The 11,875-nt window shown below is 43.8% G+C and overlaps 1 pseudogene; it reads left to right on the top strand.

The window, feature by feature from the left end:
- The first annotated feature begins 1,933 nt into the window (after nt 1–1,933).
- The window catches only part of LOC119309977, a 16,036-nt pseudogene continuing 6,094 nt past the window's right edge, over nt 1,934–11,875 (top strand).

Below are 11,875 nucleotides of genomic sequence, written 5' to 3' on the forward strand. Positions count from 1 at the left end.
CGGGACTCCAAACAATATTCGGTTTGCTGCATACTCATATTCATACAACCCTAGCGTCACCGAACCTTAAGTGTGTAGACCCTACTGGTTCGGGAGACACGTAGACATGACCGAGACGACTCTTGGGCAATAACCAATAGCGGGATCTGGATACCCATGTTCAGGGACGGAGCCAGGATTTAAACATAGGGGGGGCGGGCAAAATTTTGCCTCTAATGTAGACTCGTAAAGAAACATACGGAGACAGTCTACATTTTTTTTGTGAGGGAGACAGCCTAAATCTTCATCAAAACATGTGTCTTTTGTGATCAATTTCAATTTTTTTCTCAAAATTTATCATAAAGAAAATGCAAAATCAACTCATGTGTTAATTAACCTAAATCTTTCAGTACATGATCTGATAAACAATGCAAAACCTTGTCCTATGGGTAAACCGGTAAAGGGATATATTCCCTAATTAATCTTTCATTCTTATATAGTAACCACAGTTTGAATTGTGAGGTTCTAAAGGCATGGATTAATCTGATATAGAATAACTAACGAGACTAACCTTAACCCCTTTTCCTTGCTCGCCGCTTCTCAATGTGGTCGCGGCCGGCCGGCCGGCCGCGCATCCATGCAATGCAAGGATGGCCCTCGGCCCTCATCAGCACACACACGCCCTCCTGCGCGCAAGGATCGTCGGCTCAGGCTCAGATTGAAACGCCGCAGGTCAAGAACATTTTTTTAGGGTTGGCGCTCGTCAAGAACTGCCCTAGACGGCTAGACCTCATCGATAGGCATAGCACGCAAGAAAAACACACGATCCTGATCTGATCTTGTCCCTTTTGCTGGGCTACTGGTGCAGGCGTGCTAAAGATGGGCTTGGTGATTTTGTTGGGCTTCACGTGGTCAGGGGGGCGCTATTAGCAAAATAATCACTTTTTCCTGCCGGGCTGCTAATCGCCAACGAGTAAAACGAAATCGTTGGGGGGGGGGGTCTAGCCCCCCCTCGTCCCCCCTGGATTCGTCCCTGCCCATGTTGGCTTCCACGTGCTCCTCGATGATCTCATCGGATGAACCACGATGTCGAGGATTCGAACAACCCCGAATACAATTCCCTTTGTCAATCGGTACGTTACTTGCCCGAGACTCCATCGTCGGTATCCCAATACCTCGTTCAGTCTCGTTACCGGCAAGTCACTTTACTCATACCGTAATGCATGATCCCGTGACCAAACACTTGGTCACTTTGAGCTCATTTTGATGATGCATTACCGAGTGGGCCCAGAGATACCTCTCCGTCATACGGAGTGACAAATCCCATTCTCGATCCGTGTCAACCCAACAGACACTTTCGGAGATACCTGTAATGCACCTTTATAGTCACCCAGTTACGTTGTGACGTTTGGTACACCCAAAGAAATCCTACCGTATCCGGGAGTTACACGATCTCATGGTCTAAGGAAAAGATACTTGACATTGGAAAAGCTCTAGCAAACGAACTACACGATCTTGTGCTATGCTTAGGATTGGGTCTTGTCCATCACATCATTCTCCTAATGATGTGATCCCGTTATCAACGACATCTAATGTCCATAGCCAGGAAACCATGACTATCTGTTGATCAACGAGCTAGTCAACTAGAGGCTTACTAGGGACATATTATGGTCTATGTATTCACACGTGTATTACGATTTCCGGATAATACAGTTATAGCATGAATAAAGACAATTATCATTAAAAAGGAAATATAATAATAATCCTTTTATTATTGCCTCTAGGGCATATTTCCAACAGTATGTACATCCCATTACTGCTACCTTTGTACCCCCCTTTCGAACACCTCGATCGTAGAGATACACAGACTACTACCAGTGTATTTCGCCGCTGCTCGAGCTAATCCGCTACGCCGGGGCGCGCCTCCGCCCGGCGCCCCGTACCGCCGCCATCCATGGAGATCTCCCTGGACGCGCTGCTGGGCGTGCAGCGGCACGTGCAGGACTTGGCCTACCGCCTCGCACAGGGCAGCTCGGGGCTGTTCCTCCACCTCCACGTGCAGACACCGTAGCTCCTGTGGCCCGCCCCGCCGCTCAAGCTCCACCCCTTCGACATCGAGCTCCCGGCCGCCCCCGTCGCGGTCGGTGTCGACCTCCCGGCCATGGCCGTCGCATCCTTCATGGAGATCGGTGGCCGGCTCAGGCAGGCCGGGTCCAACCTCGGCACCTCCGTCGGCGGTGCCGTGCAGCAGCTATTGCGGCAGCTTCCCGCGCCGTTTCGCGCGTGGCGGCAGAAGTGGGAGGGGGCCGCCATGCCGCCGACGCCTGCGGCAGTGGTGGACGAGGGGGAAGCGGGGCTCGTCGCGGAGAGGGATGCCGAGGGCGGGGTAGCCGTGGAGGGTGTCGGGGAAGGAGGCTCCCTTGAGGAGGTGGCTGCGGCGGTGGCGGCGGCCGCTGGGAGTGCCGCTGCCGCCAGTGCGGCTGGGGTCGGGGCCGAGGGTGCTTGGTCGGGGGATCTGTTTTCGGGATATGGGCAGGTGTTGCCTGGTCGGGTCGGTCTCCGATTCAAAACTACCTTATATAGGGGCTTGCCTATTGTAGAATATTATTCTACAATCATTTATAGAATAGACCCACTATATATATGTATATATATATACGTATATATATACATATATATATATATGTATATATATATATACATACACACACACACACACACACACACACACACACACACACACACACACACACAAGCTGGGGAGGAGGAGGGGATGGGGGGATGAATCTAAATTGAACAGAAAGCACAAGATGCATGCACATGAAGTCAACAGTGACCTTTGTTACTGCACCTGTTCTCTTAGTGTACTTCATGGTTTCATGGAAGGACACACGCCATAATACATGTATGCATAGCTTCATCGCATATAAAAGCAGCATATGAGCTCGGTTGTCGTCACAAGAGGAAGAGCATACTCAAACTGAAAAGGGAGACTAGCTAGCTCCCTTAATCTTCGAATGCGTGGATCCTAACCCAGGGTGTGTCTTGTGATTGAGAGGCAACAGGAACTCAAATGTGTGGTACAACGGCAAAATTTGCACGACGGCGATTGCACCTGCAACGAAGAAGAGATGATCTCCCACAAGGGCCCACCGTCTTCCATCGATGCTTGGTGCATGTTACCTTTTGCTAGGGAGGCTGGTGCTTGATTTGTTTCGACTCTCGACGAACTTGTACTGGATAGGAGAATAGTACCACTTTTAATATCTGAATTGCGCACCATTTTCTTATTTTCAAATGGACATATGGAAAAAAGCAATCATAAAAGAAAAATGCAAACAAATAATTTCAGGTTGTTCTTTCAGTCTGTTACTTATATTGTTCCACGAATATATATTGTGGGAAACATGCTTTGCACGATTGCTGGTACCAGGAAATACCTCATCTGCGAAAATCAAAACACCTCACCTCAGCATGAAAGGCACATGTCATGTATGATCTGAAGATTGATTTCCACATCAACTTCCAGAAGTTGTTTGTGTTTCGGACCTTCGAACTAAATTTCTGGCCAGAACATGTCATCGCAGGTCCCTGCCTCTAAGCACAAACACGCCTACTACAGAATCAATATGTTTATCGATGGGTAATTGGACGCATAAACAGAGAGAGTGAATAACAACACACATGCAAGCCTATTAGTGTTATCAACAAGTTGTCTGCTTTAATTTTCTTCCCGCTCCTCACATTGCTCCTTGCTTCCTTATCATGTGTGCGAGACACATGAAAGCTCACATTTTATTATCACACATGATAAAATCTCCTGCCATTAATTTTGCATCATTCCTATGCCGATTCTATAATTTGGAGTCCGGAAAACTGCTTTAGTATGCTTATCCTACCAACTAATAGACAATTGATAATCATTCTACCCATTTAAAGAGAGGAATGTCAAGTCCTTTTCTATATGGTTTTGCTTACTATGCAAAAACTGGTCGCCTCAGTCGAACAGAAGAAACACTCTTTTCGTATGGTTAACAATTTAGTTTCCATTTTTAAGAGGCACCCTTCATATAGTTTACATAGGATTGAGAGGCAAACAAAAACTGGCATGCTCAAGTGTCAATGTACGCAAGATATATGTGTCTCAATTAATTTGTAAACTTGGCATCATATTCGTCCAATAAAACTGCAATAGATTAACTACGATCCTAAATTTGTAAAGCATTTCGAGTGTTGTAAAAGCAACCGCTACCAACAAGCTGAGTTTTGCTTGGTTATGGATATTTGATTGCACTCTTGCTCAATCTATGTCTATTGCGGTTTGCATCCATAGAGACTTGTTAATTGAAGGGAACTCCTTTATGCTTGGCAATTGTGAACAAGTAATATGAAATGCGCAAGCAAAAGACCATATTACTTGTCCAAAGTTGAAGGGTGCTATACTTTGAAGAGATAACTGAGATTTTTCATTCATCCATTATATTCTGAAACTATAAAAAAATATAAATATTACAGAAAGATTGTGCTTCGATTTGATAAACCAGAATCAAATAACCCCTATTTCCAACTAGCGAACCAAAAATGTTGTTTTTATCTTGTAAGTCTGAATTATGGCATACATAACAACACCTCAGGTTTTCTTTATGGAGGCTAAAACACCTAAAGTGCTAGCTTGGAACACATTCTGAATGTTCGAAAAATTAATTGATGACAGCCAACATAAGTTGGTTGGCTTGACATTCACACTTTCTAGTCAGTGATATAAATGTAGCCTCCATAATTAAGTCCCCCTACAGGGCATGTAGGAGGTGACGGGCTAGTATTATGTGGGACAACCACATTTCTTTTTCTATATAGGTTCGCGCAAATTGATGAATAATTGGAAACAGAAAGGAATGTAAACTAAACAACAACTCACACACAAAGGTTGTCGTCATTATGAACTCTAGTCATTTGCTCCAGCTAGCTATCTACTCGCTAGTATCAGCATTATTTATTGCTTAGTTACATGGAGTTTAGGCATGGCACATAGCACAAAAAAATATTAGCATGGTTGAGAAAAGAAGCACCAACAAACATTGCACGGTATGGGCTTGGTAGGTGTCGGGAGTACGGCCGTGCCAGGATGTGGGTCAAAATAAACTTGGTTTCAAAATTGAACGTGTACTACTTCGTCTTACTTTCACAATATTGACATTATGTGTATAAGCAATGCAACATCTTTCTTTTTAATCCTTATGTGAAATACGTCTGCTACAATTTTGAAAATAGTTTATCATCAAATGAAAGTCCTCTTATGAACGGAAGTTTCATGTAACCACGTTACAGTGTTGTGTCCGTACAGATCACTACTACATTAATATTTACAAGTTGGTGCATCCAACATGACTTAGTTAAAAATGGTGGGTAGGTAACTAAAGTGCATCGCGGACCTCGACGGGCGCACGAGGGACCTCGGAATACTATCAGCTTATATATAAGTTTGCCACTAAGTATGGACGCACCTGGCAAAGGAATGATGCTGCAACCACACCACACCACGTTGGTCTCAAGAGTTTATAAATGAATATTTTTACACTGTATCTCTACTTGCACTAGCTTGTTTCACTTGGCTGTCTTGAACACATGTTAGATTGTGAGGTGTGGCTTACGACCAGTTTGCTACATTTTAAGAGAACAATGGCAAGGCATTTTCTGTGGCCTTTGCTTGACCGCGTCATAGGTCCTCTGACACATATCTAACACTCTATTTACAATAGTGTAAATAAACTCTTTTCAAAATGGTTAATATAGTGTCTATTTTCTTACATCCCCTACATTGGATTGAGAGGCTGCAGTAACTTATGTGTCCGGCTGGCACAAGGCATCATCACCATATGCGAATCTTCAAAAACTTGGCATGATATTAACCCGATGATCTAGATACATCCAACTAGGATTATAAAGCATTTTTAGTACTGTACTAATTAACAAGTACTAGCAGTTGGTTAGTTTTTTCTTCTCGAATAGAAAATTAACCACCGACCTCTACACAGATTGATGCACAAAACCGTAAAGTATTTATTAATTTATTATACCGACGAAAGCTAAGCATTGTGTTGACAAATAAATCGTCTTAAAAATAAATAAATAAACCCTAGCGAGAGTATCTCTACAATCCTACCAAGAACCCTATGATCAGTGACCATAATCCACTAGTCTTGCAAAAGAGTGACTGAAACAGCAAAAATACGCTCCTAGACAAATCCTTTAAGAAGGGATCACCATACATGCGCCCATGTTGACGAGTCCAACTGAAGATCGAACTTCAGTTTTCATTCCCGAAGGCAAGCTTCGAGCCAACCCCTTCCAAAAGGGCATGTATGTGCCTGATCTACACATAGTGGAGAGATCATGGGTTTTTACATGGAGTTCACACATACTCATGTAATCAAGTTAGTTTTGTTAGGGTTTGATCCTTAGTATCCACTATGTTCTGAGATTGATGTTGCTATGACTTTGCTATGCTTAATGCTTGTCACTAGGGCCCGAGTGCCATGATTTAAGATCTGAACCTATTGTGTTTTCATGAATATATGTGAGTTCTTGATCCTATCTTGCAAGTCTATAGTCACCTATTATGTGTTATGATCCGACAACCCCAAAGTGACAATAAACGGGATACTTCTCGGTGATGACTGTAGTTTGAGGAGTTCATGTATTCACTAAGTGCTAATGCTTTGGTCTGGTACTCTATTAAAAGGAGGCCTTAATATCCCTTAGTTTTCACTAGGACCCCGCTGCCACGGGAGGGTAGGACAAAATATGTCATGCAAGTTCTTTTCCATAAGCATGTATGACTATATTCGGAATACATGCCTACATTACATTGATGAACTGGAGCTAGTTCTGTGTCACCCTATGTTATAACTATTACATGAGGAATCGCATCCGACATAATTATCCATTACTTATCCAATGCCTACGGGCTTTTCACATATTGTGCATTGCTTATTTACTTTACCATTGCTACTATTACAACTACTAGAAAAAATATTACCGTTACTTTTATCACTGTTACCGTTGCTATCATACTACTTTGCTACTAAATACTTTGCTGCAGATACTTGAGAATATTCTTTGGCTCCCCTTGTGTCGAATCAATAAATTTGGGTTGAATACTCTACCCTCGAAAACTGTTGCGATCCCCTATACTTGTGGGTTATCAAGACTATTTTCTGGCGCCGTTGCCGGGGAGCATAGCTCTATTCTTTGAGTCACTTGGGATTTATATTTGCTGATCACTATGAAGAACTTGAAAGACGAAAGAACTAAGATTTTTCCCTCAGCTACGAGGGGAGGTAAGGAACTGCCATCTAGCTCTGCACTAGATTCTCCTTCTGTTTTGAGTAAGCTTGCGACATCTAAACCTGCTACTGCTATGAATTCTGATATGTCGCATGTTATTGATGATGCCACTTCTGCTATGCATGATGCTTATGATGAAACTACTTCTATGCTTGATATTACTATGCTATTAGGTGAATATCTTGATGAACAACTTTCTAGGGTTAGAGCGAATGAAATTATTGAAGATGATATTATTGAAGATAATGATGATGAAGGTTCTCCCCCTAAGTATGAATTGCCTGTTGTACAGAGGGTTATGTTATGGATGAAGAAACTGCTAGAGATCTTTCTGCTTGCAATGATAGATCTGATCTTAAGAAGTTATTAGCTAAACTTAAACAGAAAACTCTAAATGCTAGAATACAATATGACCCTGCTTTTGCTACTTCACCTATCTTTGTTACTGATAAGGATTATGAATTCTTTGTTGATCCTAAGATAATTACTTTGGTTCAATCTGATCCTTTTTATGGCAATGAATCTGAAACTGTTGTGGCACATCTTACTAAGTTAAATGATATAGCCACCCTGTTCACTACTGATGAGAAATCTCGTTAGTACTATATCCTTAAGATATTTCCATTCTCATTAAAGGGTGATGCTAAAACTTGGTTTAATTCTCTTGATCCTGGTTGTGTGCGTAGTCCCCAGGATATGATTTATTACTTCTCTGCTAAATATTTCCCTGCTCATAAGAAACAAGCTGCCTTGAGGGAAATATATAATTTTGTGCAAATCGAAGAAGAGAGTCTCCCACAATCTTGGGGAAGGCTTCTCCGATTACTTAATGCTTTGCCTGATCATCCTCTTAAGAAAAATGAAATACTTGATATCTTTTATAATGGACTAACCGATGCTTCCAAGGACCACTTGGATAGTTGTGCTGGTTGTGTTTTCAGGGAAAGGACAGTCATCCAAGCTGAATTGCTATTGAATAATATGTTGACTAATAAACATAATTGGACTCTTCCTGAGCCAATTCCTGAGCCAATTGAGCCAACTCCTGAGCCTATTCCTAGACCAACTCCTAAGAAGAAGAGTGTTCTATTTCTCAGTCCTGAAGATATGCAAGAGGCAAAGAAATCAATGAAAGAAAAAGGTATTAAAGCTGAAGATGTTAAAAATTTACCTCCTATTGAAGAAATTCATGGTCTTAATATACCACCTATTGGAGAAACTAATTGTCTTAATAACCCGACACAGGTAGTAAAGGTAATTTCTCTCTATAGATATGATAAAGTTGAAATCCCGTCTACTAAATTTTCTAGCCAATGTTTAGATGAATTTGATGATTTTATGGCTAGACAAGAAAGTTTTAATGCTTATGTTGGTAGAGAATTAAAGAGTAATGCTGACATGATTGGACACTTGAGTGATTATATGGCTAGAGTTAAAGGCAAACTTAAACTCATTAGTAAATATGCTTCTATGGTTACCACTCAAGCAGAACAAGTACTTAAAGCTCAAAGTGATTTGCTCGATGAATTAAATAATAAACATGATTTTGCTGTTAGAGTGGCTACTTGTCAGGACCCCGACTCAATGCCACATCGATCTAGCATGTAACACCTCATATCACTTTGCGGCCTCAGGCACGGTATTCCCACGGGTGTCGCCTTACCTTTGCCCGGGACCGTTTGCGCCTTTTGGCACACGTATATGACAGTGTCGCTAGCATCCATATGATAAGGAGCCCGGGCTGACATGGCTAGTCGTAAACCCAAAGCGGCACAGACTTACAGGGACAGGCATCCATGACCCAGCATCGAACGTGTCGGTCATCAGCGAGTGAATCCAGGCTGTAGCACTGGGCTAGCAGGACTCCGGTGAACCGGGCTGTAGCGGGCTAACAGGACTCCGGTATTCATCGCGTGACATTTCCCCGAAGGGACAGACACAGGAACGAAGAAGGACACATGCCGGCCAGCCTAAGTGTTCCGGAGCAGTAGCAAGCTACCATGGCTCGGTGGAAACACTAGGAGACATTTCCCCGGAAGAGAGGCTACTAAAGATAAACAACTAGATGGTCAGATCCCACACATACCAAGCATTTCAATAACATACACACAATATGCTCGATATGTGCAATACAACATGATATCACAAAATGACTCTACGACTCAAGTAGTTTATTCAATAGGCTCCGAGGAGCGAGATATTACAAACATGGGTCTCATGACCCAACATTCAGAGCATAGAAATCAAGCACAAGCGGAAGCTATCATGTCTGAGTACAGACATCTATAAATGAAAAAGGCTGAGAAGCCTGACTATCTACCAAATCCTGCCGAGGCACAAGATCGTAGCTGAGGTAACAAGCTAAACGTCGAAGACCACGCGGAAATACTAGTGAGACTGAAGTCTCTCTGCAAAAACATAAAATAGGCAAACGTGAGTACAAATGTACCCAGCAAGACTTACATCAGAACTATCTACATATGCATCATTATCAACAAAGGGATGGTGGGGTTTAACTGCAGCAAGCCAGCTTTGACTCGGTGGCTATCCTGAACTACGACTGCGAGTAACTTTTTTGAGGTGGCGCACACGAGTCCACATATTCACCATATCAATACACCACTATGGATCCGCTCCCGTCTCCCTACGAGAATGCCATCCATAGCACTCACGCTTATCTTGCGTATTTTAGAGTATCCACTTTCACTTGTCTATGAACTGATATAAGCAACCCAGAAGTCCTTTTCCGCGGACACGGCTATTCGAATAGATTAGGTTAACCCTGCAGGGGTGTACTTCTTCATACATGTTTCCACCACTTAGCGTCTGCACACGACATGTGCTCGGCAGACTTCAAGCGAAAGCCGACGTGGGTGTAGACCACGACCTACCTAAACACTCAAGTCTCTAGTCCAGGTTTATCGCCTATTCGGGTTCCATCCATGAGGAGATCCGGCCGGAGTTTCGCTCACAGCCCCAAACGATGTGAACAGGGTTCCGTGACACCAAACGGGCGCCCGGTATACCCGGCCACGTGCCTACCGCATCACAGCCCACCCCTACGGTCAGCGCTGTCCACGGCCTCCAGCATACTACAAACACCAGAAACTACTTGCAACTCCTGGACAGAGGACAAGGGTGATTAAGAAGCCGAGAGGGTCCATTGGTTTCGGGCCCAATGCGTGGTAGTAGCTGAATCATGGATCACAAACACAGAACTCAGTTCCTGAGGACGGCTGCAATGAGACAACCCACCATGTACTCCTACATGGCCTCTCATCGCTACCTTTACCAAATCGTGTTCACACACTTAGCTCACACACAGTAGGACATGTTCACACACCTCTGATTCATCCCCGATGAATCAGACCTGACTCAACTCTAAGCAGTAGCAGGCATGACAAACAAACATGAATGAGTAGGCACAACAGGGCTCAAACAACTCCTACTCATGCTAGTGGGTTTCATCTATTTACTGTGGAATGACAGGTCATGCAAAGGATAAAAGGGTTCAGCTATCGCAGCAAGTAACAGATGAATCGATGTTGTCCTAATGCAGTAAAAGAGAGCAGGAGCGAGAGAGTGGGATTTTATCGGAATGAACAAGGGGGTTTTGCTTGCCTGGCACTTCTGAAGATAACATTGAGTCTTCATCAGTGTCAACGATCACGTCATCGGTATCACGTCTATCGAGAGGGGACAAATACCGGCAACACAGAAGGGAACACAATCAATGCAATGCACAATATGATGCATGATCATGACATGGCAAAATGAATGTGTGTTGGGCTAATGCAACTAAAACCAGATTAAATGAAGTTGGTTTGAATATAAAATTCAAATTCAAACTCCATATGTGATTAAATAAATGCCCTTTAATTGATTTGTGCTAAACAGCAGCTATAAGTTGTTCTAACATGCATGAAAATGGTACAGATGGATTCCTTGAATTTTTCTGATAATTTTTCATATATAATTTATTTCATTTGGAGTTACGGTTAATTTTCTATGAATTTTAGAAGTTTATACAATTTTCTGGAATTTCAGAATTAAATTAAATCCAGAAAATCATTTAATGCGTCAGCATGACATCACCTTGACGTCAGCAGGTCAACAGGGCGCCTCCAGGTCAAACCTGACGTGTGGGGGCCACACGTCAGTGACACAGGAGCTAATCCCGGTCAAACCCAGCGCTGACTGGGGTTTGACCAGGGGTGGGGCCCGCTGTCAGTGGCCTAGTGGGTGATTAGCGGGGTAGTTAGTCCCTAATGACCGGCCACATCAGCTCCTGCCGGAGTTTCGCCGGCGGCGACCATTCCGCACGGCGGGGGAACGCCGGACTTGCGCTAGGGGCATCGGATCGACGCGCCAAGGGCACCAGGAGGTAGCCCGCGCCCGTGCGCATCTAGAGGAACCAACGGGAGGTGCGGGGGTGGCCGGGGTTCGCCGGAGGCGAGCTCGCGGCGGCGGCCGGAGCTCGGGCAACAGCGGAGATGGCGCTATGGTGCATGGGAGGAGGGGCTGGTGGGCGCTACGGCCTCCTGGGAGT

The sequence above is a fragment of the Triticum dicoccoides genome, chromosome 5B, assembly GCF_002162155.2.
Source record: "Triticum dicoccoides isolate Atlit2015 ecotype Zavitan chromosome 5B, WEW_v2.0, whole genome shotgun sequence".
In the NCBI taxonomy this organism is placed as follows: Eukaryota; Viridiplantae; Streptophyta; class Magnoliopsida; order Poales; family Poaceae; genus Triticum; species Triticum dicoccoides.